At 38.4% G+C, this 22,613-nt stretch overlaps 1 protein-coding gene across 56 annotated transcripts in view; it reads right to left on the bottom strand.

The window, feature by feature from the left end:
• Positions 1 to 22,613, bottom strand: part of Map2 (microtubule-associated protein 2) — a 258,236-nt gene that overhangs the window by 103,001 nt on the left and 132,622 nt on the right. The window contains exon 1 of one of the 56 annotated variants that reach the window (XM_087564849.1): positions 428 to 602. The gene's annotated coding sequence lies outside the window, so the exon portion shown is untranslated. 56 annotated transcript variants of the gene reach the window in all.

Here is a 22,613-nt window from a genome sequence, read left to right as displayed (position 1 = left end):
ACAGGGACCACAGGGAGTGCAGGCAACCCTGCCTACCCAGGCAGCTTGCGTTCACAAGGCTTTAATCTAAAGCTCCTAGTGGCCACTTAATGTCTATAATCGAGGCACGTGTGTCTATAAAAATTATGAAAATAAGATTAACGTCTCAGCTAAAAAGTAACAGCCAGTGAGCCAATGGGACAATAACGATTCCAGCTGCTCTAATGGCTGTTGTCCTCAAGCTGCTCAGCTAGTGCTGATGACTCCTTGCTTGGCTACCCCTGGGACCATACCAGCTACCTTTGGTATTTGTAAGTATACGACTCTAATTGGTAGAAGGGTTTTCACCTACCCACTTTGAATGTTTTTTTCTTTTGTGAACCTCTTTTAAGACAATGGTTAGGCAAAACCAAACAAATCTTAAAAAAAATGGCCCTGAATAGCTTACGTTTTAGTTTGTTCCATGTTGAATGGGAGTGGCCTGCTTGGTCTCTAACAACCATTCTTGACTTCTTCTATCTTAGCTGGAGACCTTGAATGTCAGAAGTCTTCTTCACTCAATGCGGGGGGGGGGTCATGCAATTCATAACCTGCACCGTTTCACCATCAGTAGAGTGGTCTGCCTTAGGGGAGAATGTTATAGAACTTCTGAAGGTTATAGTTTTAAGTTTATTGATGATTTTATTTTTGTCATTTCATGTACATTTTATATTTTGGCTATGTGTCTTGACTGAAAGTCAAGGTAAACTCCTGAAGCTAAAGACAGGGTAAAGAGAGGACAGAAGTTATTGGTGACACCCCTTGGCTCAGGCATTGTTCTTCTATATGGGGGGCTCTATCTGGTTAGCTTTAACTGAATGCTTGCCATAATCTTTTAAAGTACTCTTATAGTACTCGTCTCATTTCTTTGGAGACCTATGGTAACCACAACTGACTCAAAGCATTGTTATTCCCACTTCTGTTAACCTAATCTAGATAAGCCACGAGATATGCCAAGAGACTTGTTCTTTCAGTGATCTTTTCATAATGAAGATCAATAGTACTCACACAGACAGACAGACAGACAGACAGACAGACAGACAGACAGACACACACACACACACACACACACACACACACACACACACCATACATAAAGGCCTCTCTTCAATCCTTCTTAATTCTCCTTCTCCCTACCTCTCTTATTTTCACCTGTCTTGATTTCTTCCTCCTGTGGCAACAGGTGAGATCTGTGTTTCCCTCACATCTGCAATCTCAAATGAGGGAACTCATTAACTTCAGTTGGTAACATGGGACTCTTTGAGTTCACTAAAAATAGACACAGAGAGCCCAAGAACCATTGGATCCTACTGTAACTTCAAGGCAAAAACTAAACCTGGCACACACAGTATTATTGGTCACCTAAAGGATGCCCGTTCTTATCTGTCACATCTGTTATAAGTTGTTATAAATTATTATAAATATTATTTCTTTTGAAACTTGTTTTGACATTTCTATGCTTTAAAGGATCCAGGTCTAAAAACATACATTTATCATTCATGTCCCATTATGTTCTGGCCATAACATCTTATAAGGATTTCTAAAAATTTAGCGTTAATATAAATTAATCTTTTATTTTATGTATCCAATTACTTGCAACAGCTGCCTGTTGAATAGCAGAGTATTTATCAATTGGGAATTGTATTTATGCAATTATATGGCAATTGGTAAACTATGTCTCAATAGGCCAATATTTTGGAGTTCTTAATTTCATAGAAAAATGTGCAAATTAAGTAATTTGGATTAGAAGTCTTTTCCCCTCAAAGAAATAATCAATAAAGATATCTTAAAGTGTATTTTGTAGTAAGATACCTTAAAATCCTTAAAGACGTTGATCTTTCTGGCAAATTCAAACCTATTTTGAAATAACAGCTAATGCAATAACTACAAAATTTATACTTCTGTCACACTCTGAATACCATTAAGACTCGATTATGATGTCATAGAATAAGAGAGAATAGTGAGGGATGAATAACACCAAAACACACTTGCATGATAATGCCACAGTGAATGTTATTAGATAATAATTAATGCAGGCTAATAAAATGACCGTCCAATGGAGTCTTCCATGAGATGAACTTATCACAGGGCCACCACTACTTGGCAATCACCATGTAAAAGCTCATCTTTTAAAGCAACTAAACAGCTACTTTTCAATTCCATAATCAAGTCACAGAGAATGTTTGTGGTTTCTGTTTCACTTGTTTTCTCTTGTGATGTGAGTTAGTACGTTCCGAGATTACCTTACATACTGTAATATTTGGTTTTCCTTCATATCTTATCCTTAAAATATAGAATCTTGGAGCAATTTTCTCACATTCACGCCATTCTTGCCTATAGCATGTTACCTCTGGAAGCTTCTTTTAGAAGTGTCAGACAGTTATTTCACAAGAGACTCAGGATATACTTCCTCATATTAGGACTATAACTTTGCTGGTGACCATGGGTTTCAGTGGTACTTAAGGCAGCTGTTCCAGGTTCAGATAAAATTCCATCACCTTTCTGCATACTTCAGGCTGTGGGGAACTAGCATGGCAGTTGCAAAAGTTCATATGGCAGAGTGTACACAAATATCTGCAGCCTCCTAGACCTCTACATAATTTCCTTGTCTTACTATTTCTGTACCAAGAAATAGTGGATATTTAATAATTATCTTCTAGTGACTTAAAAGACCACACAGAGGTAAACTGGTAAATGGTTTCACACAAGGCTTGATTATCTTTCTACTCATCAGCTTCCTCCCATCTATCTATCCATATCTTCAATGATTATCTCAATGAACGAGTACGAGTATCACACCCAATGAGTTGTGTCACGTCTGATTCATCAAACAATGAAACAAGAGTTCTGGATTTACTATTTTTGTATAAAACCTTCATATATGGTAGGCATGATAAGCATTTAGAATCATTGTAAAAAATATCGGGCTAATTGAAGAAGTGTGGACAAGTCCAGGAATCTTCATCTTTCATTAGTATTCAGTATTATCCTAAACATATTTACGATCCATGGAACATACTTTGAAAAATAATTCCATAAAGCTTTGGATAATCTTGATCATTTTGACTGACACTAAATCTCTTTCAAAAGAAGATATTGTCATCAAGATGGTAGCATAGTGATGGTTGTTACATAAAGGATCACTTAAAAAAACTATTGTTAGTTTAAAGGTTTACATTATTTAAAGATCAATACACATTTTTGCTAAATCACGGATATTGTTTGCCTAGTAACACATGAAGTTTTTTTTTCTCTAAAAATGCTGTTTTAAATTTCTTAGTTTGTGGTGGTTTTTGAAATAATTTAATGAAAGCTTCAAATTCGTGTCCACGAAGGTCTGGGTCCCAGTCATATACTGCCTGGGAGCAATGGACTTCACACTAAATCACTTGGGCTAAAGAATTGGGTATTATCCAATTGCAATTTAGAAAAAAAAATGTGCCCATACCCTTTAAATTTCACAGGTCTAAAACATGGCCATTGTACAATGGAAAATGTGACCTTTATGGATCTATTTATTACTTTTCAAGCAGCTTTGATTGCTTATTCTGTAGGAGGCTGGAAGGAGCTGTTCTTTTCAAAATCGAGTTGGAAAATTATAATATGCAGCGGTTTTATTGTGTCAAAGTTACAAAAGGCTCTATTTTAGATAACAAGGACTCCAGTAAACAGATAAAATGAAGTGTGTGTGTGTGTGTGTGTGTGTGTGTGTGTGTGTGTGTGTGTGTGTGGTGTATGTGTATGTGTATGTGTTAGAGTGTTCATGCCACAGCATATGTGTGGAAATCAGAGGTCAATTTGTGAGAACTGATTCCTCATCTTTCACTATGTATATCCCAGGGATCAAATTCAGGTTTTCAGGAGTGGCGGTAAGCATGCTATGTCCCTCTTCCCAGCCTCCAAATTAGAATGTCAGAAGCTGCAAATTCTACTATGGGGTTGGGTACAACAGTAAGCACTATTAAGCAAGTTTGTGAGGGGATATGCACTTTCATTTTGCTTTTAGTGCCTGATATTCTTAGGGGAAGACTAATACTCATTCCTTTTATATCTCCCCTCATCTAGCTTTGCTATCTCTCTGAGCCCATCACACACCATGCCCCTTCTACCTCCTGCTCTCCCTTTAGCCTTTCACCTGTCATCCTGATAGGTTCTATTCCTATAGCCAAAGGACCTTTGCATGCCCGGCTCCTTGGTGTTGTACATTCTTTTCTACTTCGGCTGCCTACTTAATTTTGATGTATCCATTCTGACAAGGTTTGAATCTCTGCTTTATCTCCCTTGTCATGATTCTAAGCCTGTGGTGATTTATGTGATTGTTCCATGGAGATAATGATCCTAATTACTTCTATACAACTAGTTCACTAGGACTTGGAGCCCCATTTAGTATTTGTAAATGTACAGAAGAACAAACAGAAGAGTATATGTATGCAAGCATCACATGGCATCTTCCTAACATCTAAAATAAAAGTCCCAACAACTGACTAAGTAAAAGTCTAAACATACCTCTTTGGGCCTTAGTCTCACAGACATAAAACTCAGGCTGTTAGACTAAATAAGCACGGAGATCTTTAGCATTTGTAAAAAATTTTAAATGACTCATCAGCCCAAATATCAACTGGTGTATGGATTAACAGGGCATGGTATAGTCATTCAGTGAACTATTATTTAGTCTTTATGAAAAACAAAGTACTAATAGCTATGACATGGATGAGCCCTAAAACATTGAACTGAAAGAGTTTACCCCCCAAAAGAAAAAAAAGTTTAGTGTTTATGAAATGTCTGAAAGAAAAAATGAACCCCAGAGATAGACCCTTGGACATTTTCCAGGAGAGCAGTAGGGAAGTATTGAGTGACTGTTAGTGGTTATGAGTTTCTTTGGGGCTGAAAAATGTTATAAAATTAGAAAGGGACGATAGTTGTGCAACTGAAAGGCCAATGAACTGTATACTAACAAGAAGTGAATATTTAGATGTGTATTAAATTTCAATACAGTTGGGGTTGGAGAGAAGGCTGAATGGTAAAATGCACTGTCACCTCTTCCAGATGACCTGAGCCTAATTCCCAGCACACACTTGGCAGGTCACAACCATGTGTGACTTCAGTTTGTCAGGATCTCCTGGCATCACAAGGATGACATTTATGGTACAGACACATACATTCAGGTAAAATACTAATAGCACATCACAAAATAAAAATGAAGTAAAAAACTTAAAAAATTTTATAGTTGTTTCTAAAGAACAAAACAACATTCCAGTGGACAGTATTAATTTATGATCTTAATATCCACTTGAAAACTTAAATGAATAGATGATAATTTGCTTCGGGGCATGGGAGCTATTTAAATAACAAATATGTCTGAGCGATGGGGAAATATTCTGATAATGGAACAAGATTTTCAGAATATGAATTTAAAATTTCTTCATTGGTTACTGGTTACTATGTAGAAATACTGAATTATACCCTGTTCAGCTAGATCCTGCCACAAATGCATATAATAGTTGCCCCGATTCCAAGAAGCTTATGTAATCATGTCTGGAGTAACAGCTATAGCACAAAACATACAGTGAGAGTACATAAGGAAAATAGAGTTCAGCACTTTGCTGAATCAAAGGGGAATTTATGCCCAATATTAGGTTTTATGAAGAGTATAGCATTTAAGGTAAGCTTTGCAAAAACACAATGCAATTTTGATAGTGGAGCCTTAATAATAGAAAAGAAAATACTGGTGAACAGTAGAAGGAAAATAGTATAGTATTATAATGAGATAAAGAAATCTTCAAAGACTAATTTTGAATTGAAATAGATGACCATATCAAATATATATGGAACAAGAATCATGGTATATGTGGCATAATAGTCTTAGAGAAGATTGAGTTTAAATACTAAGAGTAGGACAGTCTCATAAAAACGTAACAAAGAATTCAATTTATCTTCATAGACTTTAATCAACAAGACATTTCTGGGCAAAACATGTGGCTAGTAGTATCCTCTAATGCATGTGCTTGGTAATTAATCTTTGTATCAGACATTTGATGCGTCTTTATCCACTTAGGATCTCAAAGTCATGGATGGACGACAGGATTAGGAAGGAATCTTTGCTGTGGTGAAGACAGATTAAGAATAGGTACTAGCAATCATAGGAATGCGTTTAAGATGCTACTGGGACCTTGGCTCCCCTGATAGCCTATTCCATGGTACCAACATGCTGTGTTGACGTGAGCAGGAACCTTTCATACTGTAAGTCCAAATGCACTTCTATTTTTAAAAGATGTTTATCTCAAGTATTTGTCATAGTGGTGGAGAGATGACTAACACAGGTGGGAAATGAAACATCTATTCAAGTGTAAAAAGAGTTTGACAGGTGGAAAATTGAAGTACATATGCTAGGAGAGAGTGAATAAGAAAAAGAATAAAAAGATAGTAGCTGGGAATGGGAACTAATAGGTGTAAGCAGTCACCTTTTTCATGTGGTGCCTTAAAAGGAGAGATTCAGAGATAACAGTGTACCAGACTCAGGATCTAGCATCAAGCAGAGGTAGCTGTGTTGCTAAGTTAAGAGGGACAGGTTCACTCATATATATTTTTCTAAATCTGTTATAGATATATTGATAAATCTTCCATGTGTGTATGTGTGTGTCTATCTATCTGTAGGTCTATCTCTGTCTCTCTGTCTGCCTATGTCGTTCTCTCTCTCTCTCTCTCTCTCTCTCTCTGTGTGTGTGTGTGTGTGTGTGTGTGTGTGTGTGTGTGTGTGTGTGTGTGTGTTTGAAATAAATGAAGTCTTGGACCTTGTGCGTGCTAGATAAGCACTTTATCAGGGAGAAACTTGTCTAGCCCTTGACAGCTCTTGAGTCATGGTCTCATTACACATCTCATGCTGTCCTTTAATTATTTCATAGCCTAGTCTTGCCTCAAACACGACAATCCTATCTCTTTTTCCAAGTGCTGGATTTATAGGTTTCATCATGCCCGGTGGAATAATTTTCTTTTATTAAAAAAAAATAGTTCTTTGATCATATTGGTCTGTGCTCAATGGAACAGTTAGTTCGCTTTGCATTTAATTATATATCCCAAGGTTCTATAACAAAAATTAAATATTCAGAACATTAAAACTTTGAAAATGATAAATGATTATATGGTTCCTCAACCTATTTGAAAGTAGAATGTCATTTATATAGGAATGTACTTTTGACGTGTATTGTGCAATGAAGATGCACTGGTTATTACCATGTACAAACTGGTATATGCTATTACTCATCATTAAAACACAACAACTTCAAATTATATTAAAACTTAAAACATATTTCCTGCTAGAGATTAGTGGGAGTACATCATCAAATTATACATTTCATAACACATGTGCTATTAATTTATGGTGGAGGATCTTTAAAATACAAATACCAGACCTTTAGCACATGACACTTGGGTTAGTTTTTGACATTTTGCAATTATTGTTGCTTTAAACGACAACTTAATTATGCAGTTACTCAGCTCCACAAAGGAAGGGACGTTCACAGATGCAAACTCGAATGACTCAGAGACATGATCTGAACCATGAAATGTCATTATTATTATTTTTACACTCAAAATGATGTCACTAAGCAGAGGAAAGGATTTGTATAGTTTTTTTTTTCTAGTTCTTTCATGTACCCAAGTTAAAAGGATAGATGCTAATTTCTTACAAGATTTGTATGCATAGGGACAGGACTACAGTGTTAACATAAACTTCTTTCTTTTGTCGTTTCATTCTTTCCTTCCCTCCTCCCTCCCTCCATCCTCCCGTTCTCCAACCATATAACTGCCACATGCACTAAATACAGTGGGAATTTTCAATGAGGCTTTACAATCTTCATCCCCTGATCATACCATAACCATCAAGTCTTTCAACAGCTCCTGGAATTTGTAGCATTTGTATGGAAAGGCCATTAGGCATGGGAGCTCATTCCAGTCTGCAGAGGCATTCTGTTCTGGGGTTTGCCAACACTAACACTTCGTCTTTCCTGTCTGTTTCTACAACATGCCTGGCAAACTATAATTATCAGTATTTCTTTTATAGCGAGATAATTATTTGTTATTTTAGTGTAAGTAATAAAAGCGCCTCACAGTGGACTCTCCACAGACAGGAGGCTGTGTGCAGAATGCTAGGCCTGCCTGTGTGCCTAGGACGGAAAATTTCTAATGACTCTCCACTATACAGACTACCACAACTGGTAAAATCTTACAAAACCTTCCATAAGAATGCAAGAACATCACATGCAGAAGGATCTCCCTTTTCTGAGTTTAAATTATATCTTACCTACTGGTATTCATATTCCAAAAAAGATGCTAATCGTTTTCTGAAGAGCAGGAACATTCTTTTTGCCTGTATTTCTGATGTTGTAGACAGTTCGTGGCACTCCTATAGCACTGTCATTAGTTACCTCAAGAGCCAAACTACTAAATCAGCTTATGGAGATTAATGCAGATTAAGATAAGGATTTACACAGTATTTTTGTTTCAAGGGTACAGAATGGGTAAATACTATAGTCTCTTCTTGAAACACTAAGTATGATCTTTAAAATAAAAATTTAATTAAATTTGGGGGTGTGGAGCCTGTCACCACACACACGTGGACACCAGAAGACAACAAGCAATTCTCTTCTTTAATCATGTTGGTCCCGGGGCTCAAATTCAAGTATCAGGATTGGCAACAGGCACTTTTACCTGATGAGCCAGCTCACCAGCCTACGTATGATTTCTAAAAGGGCAAGTGTCTGTTCCTCTTTTCTGTGATCTATAATTTTCTCATTGATACTGCTCCATCCTGCTGGGCAGACTCTAGCTTGTTCGTAAAGGCATCAAAGGAGGGAAAACAAAACACCCAGAAGACCATGAGAACCTGCAGTTCCATAAGCCAGAATGCTTATCTAACAGGACTTTATTATACTCTGTTACTAAAATTGCACAATCATCTCTCCACCCAAAACAGGCCATCTGTGGTTTTATCTTGGCATTACGTGAACTTTTCCTAATCTCTTCCTTTCTGTTTGCACATATGGCCATTAGCTCTCAGATGAACTCTAAGACTGCTAAGAACAGTTGTGCATTTTCTTACAAACACTGAGAGAGTCCTAAGAGTCTTGTTGTATCATGTCCAAACACGGAGACTCTATCAAGCAGATGCAAAGCCATGAATTCTCTTATGTGGTTGAACAACAAGATACAGATATGCATGCAGGAATGAGAGATTTGATGAAACTCCTTTTAGGATGTTAACATTTGCTTCGAGGGTGGGGTTAGAGAGATGGCTCAGTGGTTTAGCGTATTGGTTGTTCTTGTAGCTCCTGACTATCCTAATACCAGGGGACCTAATGCACTCTTCTGACCTTGCAAGCAGCAGGCACACACACAGTGCAGACACGCATGCAGATGAAACACTCATGTAGGAGACAGGTTCCTGGAAATAAAACGTTATTACTATGGATTGATCTTTAAAAAAAATAAGAGTTGCTTAACCATGCAGTAAGCTTTGAAAATACCGATTTCTGTGTTTACTCGATACTTGCTTCCCTCTCCCTCCTTAAAAAAGATACAAAGAACACTGTTCTATGCGTATGCACATTCTACTGATTCTTTGCACTGAGTTCCATCTTCCTCAAGTATGGACATCAAATGACATGGTGATTATGTGAAGGCATGTTGCATGTAGGAAAGCCCTGTTTGGCAATGATTGGTGCCCTTGACCTACTGACATCTACTCATTTTAGAACCTACATTATACGTTAGTTTTCAATAAGCCAAATCCTGGCCCCACGTCTTGTTTGCACAGTCAGTCTGACTAAGCCAGCTATTTTTCTCTCCAGGAGTACAGGCCAAACTCCTGTAACTGACAGTACTTCAGAGTGGAGGTTGTTATTGGTTTGTATGAATTCTTCTCAGCATCAGGACTTTTTTTTCATACATTTTGTGTGCAATATGCACAAACAATACCCATCTAAAACACATCTCCTAAAAGAAGATGGACCATGCTCTATGTTCCATTTTTTTGGGGCCAAACAAGCCAGAATTTTTGACTTTTCTTACCAACTCTCAATTAAAGATTGAGTAAATTAAAAATTGAGTAAAGTCTGTAAAGAGAAGTTGAGGCTAAAGTTATCATTGGTTTTTAAGAACAGATCTGAAGAGTGCTGGCACATATCTGCTTTTCAAGCACACTCTATGTGTGCAAGGTACAGAGTTCTTCACGTCAATTGTGACAGCACATCTGCTGATTAAATATTGCATCTGATTTCAGAAGCTTTTCTAGAGGCAAACCTCAAGCTACATTGTTCCCTTGACTTTCTCATGGAAACTTACAGGCTCAGAATCCCATCGCTTGGAAGAGTCAGCAAAAATAATATGGATACAGAAATAAATATGTGACTTGTTACTAACATTGGTGACTAATGCTTTCTTCTACCAAAAGCATACATGGAAACAGCATGCAGATCTTTTAAGGAGCTCAGAGAAGAACATAAGCCAGCTCTCTTCAAACCTGAAAGGGTCAAGGAGATCTAGGGGTCTCCAAAGAACCATAGTATAATCTGACTATGGCAAAACTGAAATAACTTCCAATGTGGTTTGCATAAATGTGAATTGCTGTCTGTTTGGGTCAACATGGTTAATTTCATGAATTTAATGAATCGTGAGATGAATTTCTAGCTTGCCCTGCTATCTAGAAATAGGTGCTAGGTTCATAAGTGATTCCTGGTGAGAGCACCAGGAATCCTGCTAAGGAGGTTGATGACTTTCAGACAGATGTCTCAAGCTTGTCAAATACTACTTGATATGAAGCCATTTACAGTCAAAACCATGACCCAGTAAATATCAAAGAGATGAGACCTTCTAAAGAAAGGCGCTCACTGTTCAGAACAGTCTTTCATGAGGCTCCAACTTGGCCTGTACAAAATTCATAGGCTTACAGTATAAAATGTGTTTGGAGAATTCTTTCCCCTGTAAGATGTAGAAAACAATGAAACACTTTACAAAAATGTTCAAAGATGTGAAACCCTGCATTTTTATGATGGAAAAGGAGAGGCATTGGAAAACTAATGAACCACCTATAACTATGGCTAGTGTTTGCTAGAAAATAAGAATGATTATATTGTTACATTTACTGCCTATGTTTATAAGTCTGACAACTTTCATAAGCTTTAATTTCTCATGAATCTATGGGGTAATTATTATTGAAGTTTTGTGTGGAGAGCCTACAACTGTCATTGGCAGAACTAATCCTGAACGAAGGTGAACTATTGCTTTTTTAACAAATCATGCTTAGTTCTACATTTGCCTACATGAATATACAATAGATAGACATGTATGTAATTCGACACGCCTACACATCAAACACTACATAAGAATCTAAGCCTGTGAAAAAAGGGCAACTGTAATCAGTAGACAAAGCTATATAAGCACAAGCCTGATTTCCAGTGATGAGCTGACATCTGTGGTGGTTTGAATACAGTTGGCCCAGGGAATAGCACTCTTAGGAGGTGTGACCTTATTGGAGTAGCTGTGGACTTGTTGGAGGAAGTCTGTCACAGCAGTGGTGGGCTTTAAGACCCTTCTCCTAGATGCCTAAGAGTTAGTCTTCTCTTTGCCCTTATGCCAAGATGTAGAGCTCTCAGCTCCTCCTGTACGATGCCTGTCTGGATGCTGCCATGCCTTCTGCCTTGATGATAATGGACTGAACCTCTGAACCTGTAAGCCAGCCCCTATTAAATGTTGTCCTTTATAACACTTGCCTTGTTCATGGTGTCTTTCACAATGGTATCCTAACTAAGACAACACCATACTGAAACTGTGAAGTAAGTATCCCATGTGAAACAAAGTCTGGCTGCTGCATTCATGGTCACTCAGAGTCCTGGCTCCTGGCTCTGTGCTCACCCTAGGTGTCCTGGCATCACAAGGAAATCTGCCACATTTTATTCTACAACATGGAATGATAAAGAATTTATGAGACAAGAGACAAAGATCAGGCAAAGAGTTCCTCAGTCATTGTCTTTCTTTGAGGCAGTGGATAAGGTGGAGTGTTGGGAATAACTGGTTCTAGCAGGAGGAAAAGCTACCTGAAACACATTCTTGCAGAAGATGGTTGGAAGCATTCTATAGCGAAGACAGATCCTGTTAAGCCCGCTGGGAGGATTGAGAGCAGCTGGTCATCTGGACTGTGAAAGAGCAGAGGCGGCTCAGCAGAATCTTCCGTACAGATAAGCCTCATGGGGACAGCTGAACTCTTAACACCCCATTCAGACAGATCTACTGACACTCAAGGGGCCTCAGGTGGTGTAATTTAGCATGAATGCAGTTCCCAGGCCTTGCTGATGACCTTGGACCATATATAACCCCATCTTGCCTCTTAGTGCTTTCCATCTGTCATTTTATTTTTCTTGAAGTGGGTGGAGTGGGCAGAAAGGAGAACAACTAGCAAAGTCTCAGTGCTTCCAAGTCCCTAACACAGGTCTGACTTTTGTTCAACGAAATGTTGGAACTTTATCATTCAGCTTACAAACAGCATAAACAACAACAACAACAACAACAACAACAACAACAACAACACAACAATCTATGCATTGCCTTATTTGCTGAAGGGGGGTGGTAAAATACAAACTTGGAATATAATAATCATAATTGATGGGATTATTATCTGTATGTACTCTCTCGATATTTTATTATGGTTGGCAATACTATTCCTGTTTCCCACAGTGGAGGCTTGATAAGTTCCCAGCACCTCCCAGCTGATAAGCGGTTTTCTCTGGATCTGAATTCAAGGGTACTTCACTGCACTTGTTCACGTCTGTTATTTTTGGCTTGTATTCTGCTTATAAAAAGTGTAGTTTCTCTACTTCAGCTTCCAGAGATTCCAATTTTGGCAAGATGAAGGTGATTACAGTAAACAGATTTTTAAATGTATGGAATTACTACAACAAAACTTTTCTAAGAGTTGGTACTTTCTAGGACTTCGTAATGATGACCTAGGATACTGTCAACACATATATAAGGCTCTCAGCGGGTCACAGGAAGAAGTATCCAACTAGAGGGCAAGGGCATATACAGGGCTGTGATAGGATGAAAGAAGGGTTGTATTGTGAGGAGGAGAACTTTGGTTGAGATGTTAAAGGTGCCTTTGAGGAGAAGAGAGAAGAAATTAGTAAGTTAGTAAGTCTTGTAAGTCATCAAGGTTTTCCGAGCCACGCTCTGGAATCTAGTTGAGGAATCTAGTGAGGAGCAAGATGAACTATCATGGAGGTCCCATGCTCATGGAGAAGACACATGTTAATCTGATAATGGGAGACAGGTTCAGATGTGAGAGTGCTCCAAGGTGCAAACATGATAGAAAAGATTTGAAAAAGCTAAGTCACAGAATCTGAAATCTGGCCAGTGAGTAGGGTTAGAGTTGCATAAAGGAGAAGGCTTGGAGTAGGGAAGGTGAGGAAAAAACACATGAATGAAAGAAAAGTGCACCATCTCCAGGGTTATAAACTCCAATGGATCTGTCAACAGCAGAGGCTGATCATAGATGGCCTAGAGCCCTGTGCAGATTTTTGATTTTAGAGTGAGTTTGGGGGATGTATAAAAAGGTTTCCGGCCCCATCCTTGTGGGAAGAAAAAGCAGGTGAGTTTGAAGCATGCTTGAAATTTAGAAGTGATAAGACATAGCGAATGACTGAATTTGTACAGTTTAGAAATCAGACTTAATTTTTGTTTTGTTTGGTGTATTTTGTTTTGATATGGTCTTTCTTGATACAGTTCTGTCAGACCTGGTGCCTAACAGCCTCCTGCTTCTGCCTTACAAAGGATGAAATTTTAGGGAAATGCTTACCATGTCCAGCTAGTAATAATACTTTTAAGATGAAAGCTACTCAGGTAAGTAGCAATAATGCGTGAAAGTTTTCAAAAGCAAATAGAAGTTCAACGCTATTAAATATGAATAAGTTAGGCTGTAAATGATGGGAAAACTCTAATGAACAGTAACTAAAACTGACTTTTGCTTACAAGATTATCTCTAATTGAAACTGTGTGTTGATGCTCCAGCTACTAAATCTGTATCCCCACCAGCAGGCATGACAAAAGAGTGACGAATGCTGGACTCCATCTTTTTAAGTAGCTGCTGTAAATTCCACATTAACTTCAGAAATTAGTCATATGGCCACACATCCTTTCCAAGAAGGCTGGAACTTCTAGTTTCAATGGTTGCGTGTTCTGGAAACCCACCAAAGAGTGACCCTCTTGTTACAGTAAAGGAATAAAAGAGCAGGTATCCTGAGTGAAAATAATCAGAGTTATGTTAACCATAGGGTAAGGACTACATCAAGTATACCAGCCTCTTGGAAGAGGAGGAAATTGAAAGAGTTTGCTTTAGATTAGTACACTGTCCAGATATACTTTGAAATGCTGGGTGCACAGGTCAGTTAAGCAGGGCTTACCGTAGTGACGTGCATCTCTAATGCTTGAACCACAGACGCTTATAGTCTCATTCCCTTTTCTTTTAGGAGTGGCTATGAGCTGCTGGAAAGAAATGGCTCACGAGTTAAGAGCCCTTTCTGCTCTTCAGCAGGACCCAAGATTGGTTCTCAGTACCCAAGTTGAGGAGCTCACAATCTTCTCAAACTCCCACTCCAGAGGATCTGACACCCACTTTTGCCCACGGCAGGCAGACATAGTCTCACATTCAAATACAAATTATACCTTTAAAATACCTGTTTTAAAATGACAAACATATTCTATTTATGTTCCTTTGTATAGGTCCTGAAGGTCAATTATCTTATGTCACAAGGTCCACTGCAAACTGAGAAAAAACAGGGGTCACATACAGACTCACGTCTCACTGGAGTCCCGCTGATGTATTTTACACTGTCTGTCACGATGTTTGCTCGGCTGTCAATAAATTTATTTATTTATTGGTTATCATTAGAGATATCATGTGTTAATAATTTAGGGAAAGCATTTATTTTATCATCCACAAATATCTTCAGTATGATGCCTTAAAAGTTGCTATGACTCATAATTTTTCTTTCTGCATTTAATTTCTACTCAATAATTCTTCAACTTCTATACTTCCACCACACTATTCTTATTTTTATTGTTTAAATTTGCTTGTAGTATTGCTTCCTGAAATTGAGTGATACTAGCTCTTCCTAAGATCTTCTTCACTTTGATGGACTTAAGTACCACAGCAGATGCCTCAGGTAGGAGAACTGGTCACCTCTGTGTTCTCCACGAGCCCAGTGAGGTTTGTGAGGTCCAACAACACTCCTAAAGACAGCCGGTGAGTGACAGGATTAACGGGGATCCAGGCCAGGTCTCCTCAACTCCACGGTCTGTGTTCTAAAACAATTTTTGTTTTTGTGTTTTAAAAATTATTCTATAGGACTACATATGCACGGTGAGCATGTTTCCCTGGTATCCAAATATATTTCTCCTTTGCTTCCTCAGCTCCAACTGGTCTCCTCTGGTTCCTGTGAAAGTTTCAGATTGAGCATCTACTGTTATGTCATCTGGATGTGTGAACTTATACTAAAGCAGGGACATTGGGGATGAGATGGTAATGCATTTAGTGTAGAGATTTTTTACTTTATTTTACATCAATATATTTACCACCCCACCCCCGCGCCTACACACACACAGAGCAGGGTTTGGTTGTCCAAGTAATGAAAAATTCAGTCTTTGGTTCTGAGCAAATATACACACCCCCAGGGATTCATTTCCAGTAGAGTATGCAAGCGTATGTTGGATGCATCAAACTATGAGTTCCTCATCTACAATAGGTCTACCAGCAGGACAGTACAGCCCACCTCTCTCCCTCCACAGACTGCTGTGAGCCATGGGATACTGCACATCAGAAAACATTGTGCACTATTTAAAATATGGTTCAGAGGGTTATTTTTTTTTCTCCTTGAAATCCTAATACATTGCTCCAACAATGTATAAGCTGGTGTTTCATGAGTATACCACAGAGAGCAGAATTGTACATATAAACATACAATACATGTGTATGATTGATCATCATGTAGCGTTTATTGTTCTTCTCTTTTGGACCATCCACTGTCTTAGAAATGAAAAGTACAACATTCTGAACAGTTCAGTGACTTGCATGGGATCACGAGTTCTTCCTGAACGCTTTTTTCCTTCACATTTTTATTGTTACTTCCCATATTTCTTAACTACCAACTTAATCTTGTCAATTATTAGAGAGATTTCTACACCCACTCTTTAAGACTAGGTAGCCTAATTAAGCTTTCATTTTTCAGAGTCTGCAATATCTCAAATTCACCTCTAAGTACACTAAAGTGTATGCTAACCTGAAGCACTTAGACACAGTGTGGGAAGAAGCATTAATGTCTACAGATTGTATCTTTTTTTCCTTGTGTTGAGTCACAAGTGCTTCTGATTAGCTAGAGATTTCTAAAACTTGCATAAAATAAGAATATATATATATATTGTTCATCTTGGATACGGAACAAGAACAAGATCTTTCAAAAAAAAAAGAGAAAGAAAAAAACCCCAAACCACTATACTATTTCTTCAGCTCCTACATGTTATAAAAATATATTGGTTATAATGTGTTAAATGGACTAGTTTTGTTTTAACTAATGCCAGATGGAGATCAATGTACATCCGTCTTCTTTAGTGGTCATAATCCAGGGTCATTAACACTGAGAGGGAATTTTTAAAAAGGTTAATTCAAACCATATGAATCAGACTAAAACAGAATCCATGAGGAAAGACAATTGATTCATACTTGAGGATATACCTGTGAGTGTATGTGTGTGTGTGTGTGTGTGTGTGTGTGTGTGTGTGTGTGTGTGAGAGAGAGAGAGAGAGAGAGAGAGAGAGAGAGAGAGATCAGAAGTGATACCCTGCCACTTTAAAATGTTTAATCATTTAAGACTGACAAAGGCCTTTCAATTCAAATCCTGAAAAACAATTCCAGTTTTAGCTTCAAAGGCCACCACTACTGTCCATATAGAAAGACTAACTGGGACACACAAATATACAACCACACACACACACACACACACACACACAACCGCACACACAGTTACACACACACATACATACACAACCACACACACACACACACACACACACACACACACACACACCTCATTCTCTCTGCTTCCCTTGGCTAATGTCCAAAAGCATTTTGTGTGGACAGAACAGGTACAAAGGTGCCTAAGACTCCATCTTTTTTCAAGTATCTTTCCTGAGAACTCTTGGGAAAAAAATGTGATCAATTTGTTGACTTCTCTTCATTTGAATTTAACTTGCTATTTCACTGTAATTTTTAAACTCAAGATTCTAGGGTATTATTTGTTCCAATCAGGCTGCTTAAGCATTTAGCAAATTTCCAAAGAGAAGTGCTAAGTCTAGAAACCTAGTGAAGGCATGGTTAGAAATAAAATTAAGTCAGTGAAAAAAATGTCAATTACTAATAAGGAAAAGTGCTACTGATGTTCAGCAGACACACTTACACTGTGCTTCCTTTTTATGTGAACAAGTCTTATTTATCAGATGGCTTGTTTTGTTTAGATATGTTAAAGATTTTTTATATTGTGTGAAAGGACTCAATGAAATCACTGTTCCTGGATTCCTGATGCTTATAGGGAAAACTCCATTGTAACCCAGCAAGAAGGAAGCTAAGATTCCTTCTCCCAGAGCATCAGAGGTTTCTTTAAAAAGATTTGCGTAGTTTATATGCATGTATCTTGCCTGAATAAGTTTTCATGCATCCTGTGTACAGGATATTAGGGAGCCCAGAGGAAGGAGCTGATTACCTGGAGTTACAGGTGATTGTGAGTTGCTATGTGGGGCTTGAACAAAAGTGGGTCATCTTCAAGAGCACTAGGTACTTTGACCTACTGAGCCTTATGTCTCTAGTCCCATAGACATAAATACTTAGCCATCTTCCTATAACAACCGAAAGGACTATTCAAAGGAGTATATTCAACCCATGAAACGCTCCCCTGTTGAGAAATTATTTTTATGGAGTACTAGTGAGCGGCTCTTTCCTTAAATTAGAAACTATTTTTTTTTAATTTTTTAAAATTTTTATTTAATAATTTTATAGTCCCTCCTGTTCTACCCTCTGACTGTTCCACATACCAGAAACTAATCTTAAGAGTTCTATGTGGCCCTTATAAGACCCACCAAAGCTTGCGTTAAGATGTGGGTAGTACATTTAGCACATGTGCAGCTCAGATTCATGTGTTCCCCCAGCAACTGGAGAGGGAGCTGTCCCTAAAGCTGTTGCTTGTCTGTGGACTGTGTTTCCCTGGCAGGGCTGCCTTGTGAGAGGATACGCCTAGCCCCGTAGAGACTCGATGTGGCAGGGATGTGAGATACCTGCAGTAGGGTGCTTCACCCTCTCAGAGGAGAAGGGGAAGGGTAAAGAGGGACTGGCTATGGGGGAGGGTCCAGGAGGGGGCAGTAACCCTGATGCAAAGCAAACAAACAAACAAACAAACAAACAGACAGACAAACAAAATGATGTGGGTGGAAAAAGATAGGATGCAGACTCTGGACGTTTTGCCATGAGAAGGATGATAATGGAACTGGCTAAGGGGACACTGGGCTGACCTGCAAGGCCAGTGACCTTCCTGATCCTGTAACTCCCACCCCGAACCATAAAATTATTTTGTTGCTATTTCATAACTGTAATTTTGACAATGTAAATTAAATATCACATGCAGGATATCTGATATACAAACTCCCGTGAAAGAGTTCTTCAATCCCCAAAGGGGTCATGTGTCACAGGTTGAGAAGTTGAGCAAGGAAGAAATTCAGATAACTTAGGAATCCAGGAATAGAGAACTGCAGCTCAGAGACTGGCCCAGGGTTATATAGAATGACATTCCCAAACGTGAACCACAGGAATTCATTATGTTGTAATAAGCAGAGATCACGGGCAGGAAGAATGAAATGCTACCAGCATATTATGGCTGGTTTAATGGATTGTTCACAAAACAATGGGCCATAATGACAAAAGCTCAAGAGTGATGGGAGGCAATTCTCCTTACCTCAGAGAGGCTGAGGAGTATGGAGTCTTATTACACAAAAGCAAGGGCTCACACTGGACTGGTTTGTGGCAGTGGCTCTGATAATTTCTGTTCTTGAGGAGATGAGTATTTGTCTTCTAACGTCTCATAAATAAGAATGCAGTTATAGCAACCTTGTAACTTGATTCTTGTCCAAATACAGAATACTTCAGACTCCCCCCTTCTCTTCACTTCTGCTTTTTCAGTTTTAGAGGCTGTTCTCTTAGCATCTCTTCTTTCCCTCATAGAACCTGTGCTCTCCAAAGTAGCCATGGCAGCAATATTTGAATTTTACTTGTTAGCCCACTGGCTATTTCTTCCTCTAGAAGGAAACTGAATAGTCCAGGAAAAGAACATGGAGTCTAGAGTGCAAAAAATATTAATTGTCTGAGTGGGTGAATTTGCCTTCCAGGTTAGAAGAAAGTCTAGACATTATTTCTAAGTCTTGACATCATTTCTTTATGACAAGAAACACCCCACTTTATTTTACTCTAATCTGCAATGTCTTCCTACCCAGCCCCAAATACTTGTTTCTGTCATGATTCCCATATTATTAGCACCTTTTTATATATTCTTTTTCTACTTGTACATGCAGCTATTCCTCTCGATCTGCCTAACCCTTTTCTTGAATAGTCTCATGTTAACAAGCACCAAAGCCCACTGAGTTCTAATACTGCTTCCTTGCCTCCCTCTGATTTTATCTTGCTTTCCTCTGAGTCCATAGCTTGTTAAGCATATTTTCATATTGTTTATAAGTTCCTGTGTCTATCACATAATTTGGCTGGCTTGCAACATGGCTTAGATTCAGAACTAGAATATGTACCTCAGGGTTTCTGTCCCTTCACCCATAAAGTGAGTATAATTGATCAACAGCAGTGTTACAATGAAAGTGTGTACCACAAACTTACTGGTATTAACAGAGGCTCATATACTGTTTCATGGGACAAACCAGAGGCACATTTTGAAACCTCCATATAATACCTGGTCAAGGATTTAGGATTATGGAATGTGACTTTGGTTTTTGGTAACACCATTTGGAAGTCACTTGAGCTGCAGGGGTGGGGTACAAATGATTCTGCTGCAGCGTCATGATGGTTGTGGAAAGATTGGTTAATAAAGGTAATCATGTCTGTGTGTCAGAAAATTATTCAAGTGAGGAAAATATAAAGTTCTTAAGATAATGATAAATGGAAAAAGACAAAATTCAATTATGCATCCCCTGGTTCCAATTCCATAAATGCAATAAAATGAAAGGGGAATAAAATGTTTATCAAGGATTCACCACAACCTATACATTTTAAGATTATAGGAGAGCATCATTCCTTTTCTGATATAAAATGTAGATTTATAATATGTAGATTGAAATTTTTATTCCCGAATTATTCTCAGGAATGCAAGTATTAATTTTGTTTTCTAACACATTCACTCTACACTTCTTTGTTACTTTTGTTTGTCTTCTAATTATTCCTTCCCCATCATCAATTCCTGTCTTAGTCTGCATCTGCAGTGAGGGTGCCGCTCACCCTCTTTCTCTGTTTCTGCTCTCACTGCTTCCTTGGTAACATCACCCACAGCCTCCAGACCTTTCTCTCTCCATCTTGCACTCTCCTACCCCAGAGCACCCTCAGGTTAACCCTCCATGCCCCACCCACTCATCTTCATCTTTTAACACACCCTCTTCCACTCCCTTAGCATTTATTAGCTTTTAGAGCTACTCCCTTAGCTCTGTGTCTTCTGTAAATGCAAGGTTCAACAAAAAGAGAACTCAGACACATTTCTCTAAGTCAGTCCTTTATGAAATTTAAACTTTGAAGGCATTTTTGAGTCATCTGTCTGTCTTTTACTTCTCCCAACAGTCGTCCCGCTGATGTATCTGAATGCAATCTGGGGCTCAGAAGCATCTCTCACTTCCATGATCTTTTTCCATAGCTACAACAAATGTTCTTTGGACCCCTTTTTATCTGTATGGCAGCACCGACAATGATGCTTTGTACAACACGCTCACTTCAACAGTCTTAAACTGAGCTGCAAGATAAAGAACCTGAAAATAGTTTGGGCGGTTATCCTCTGTTTAAAAGAACTATCATCCAAAGGAAAAAGAATGAAACCACACAAAGACAAAGCAGGAAGTAAAAACTCAACATGTTCTTTAAAAGTATCTTCCACTCTGTCAAGTCCGTCTATATGACATTTTTATTTTGCAGTTCAAAAGGGGGAATAATAATTTCATATGGTATAGCATCGTAGTATCCAATACCCTTCCCCTCTTTGTTTCCAAGAGTCTCCTTGATCTGACCTACGTTCTAGAACTTCTGAGGTCCTTCACTGCTTCCCAGGCATGGCCATTGTCTTCACTGCTTATTTTAATGTTTGCTTTTCTTGAAGCTCTGCCAATGCAGACTCCTCCTTGACTAATTCCATCCTTCCTGGATTCCACCCCTAATGCCTCATCCTCCATATACTCCATACAATGAAGCCCCTGAGGAAATGACACCTTTGGAATGGGACAAGAGGATTGACGTGCTTCTCTGTCCTGCTTTCCTGCACCCGCTGACCTTAGGGACTATTCTACAGGAGCTGCTTTTTCACAAGGAGAGGGTCTTAAATACAAACCATGTATCTGTTAGTTCTCTGGTGATTTTTAGGGGTCACTTGTCCTTGAGTTTGGATATTTTCCCAACATCCACGACACAATAGTATACATTATGTCAGCTAGTGAGACTTTTGTGATGACTTCAAACATCAGCCTTTACAAAATATGATAGGGGTTGTGGTATTTCACCATTGAATTCTCAAATGTTCGTATACAGATCATACAAAACTCCATGACGATGATAAGAGAAATGCTTAAAAACCTCTGTGTTGATCTGCCAGCTTTCTTTGAAGTAAGGATTTCTAATTAAATATATTATGTAAAATAGATGAAAACATGGGTATTATATGTATTTAATATATGAGAACTTGAATGAAGCAATGATTTGGATACATACTTCTAATACATGTAAATGAGAATCTGCAAAGTATAGTTTTGATAATACTGTAGCCTTGTATTATATTTAGTAAAGTATTAAGAAAATAACTGCACACAAAAGAATCTTCTGGAAATGTTTAATCTTTATGAATGTCTATGAGGGCTTCAGGCCAGAATCAGAAATTATACTGTCGGAGCCTCAGTTCAGTCATCTGTAAAATGGAGACTATATCTATGTCTGAGGATTGCAGCGACAGTTAAACCAGACATCAAGTGTTAAGAGCTTAAGATGGTGTCAGGAAGACAGTTGCCAGTAACAAATTATAGTTTTAATCAGCACACACAAGAGCCATCGATAAACTACACTCGCCACAACTATTATGATTTTAGAAGTTTCTTTACAGAGTCCTTAGCAATACAGAATCAGAATCCCTTTCCCCTAACCCTGTTTTATTTTTGCTTTTCAAATCAGGTTCTATTGTCCTAGACACACTATGACCTGGAACTGGCAATCCTCCTGCCTCAGCCACCTGAATTCTTGGATTTCATTAGAGCCACCACCCCTG

This window comes from Rattus norvegicus, chromosome 9, assembly GCF_021556685.1.
Source record: "Rattus norvegicus strain SHRSP/BbbUtx chromosome 9, alternate assembly SHRSP_T2T, whole genome shotgun sequence".
NCBI classification, from domain to species: Eukaryota; Metazoa; Chordata; class Mammalia; order Rodentia; family Muridae; genus Rattus; species Rattus norvegicus.
This window is presented reverse-complemented; position numbering and strand designations above follow the sequence as displayed.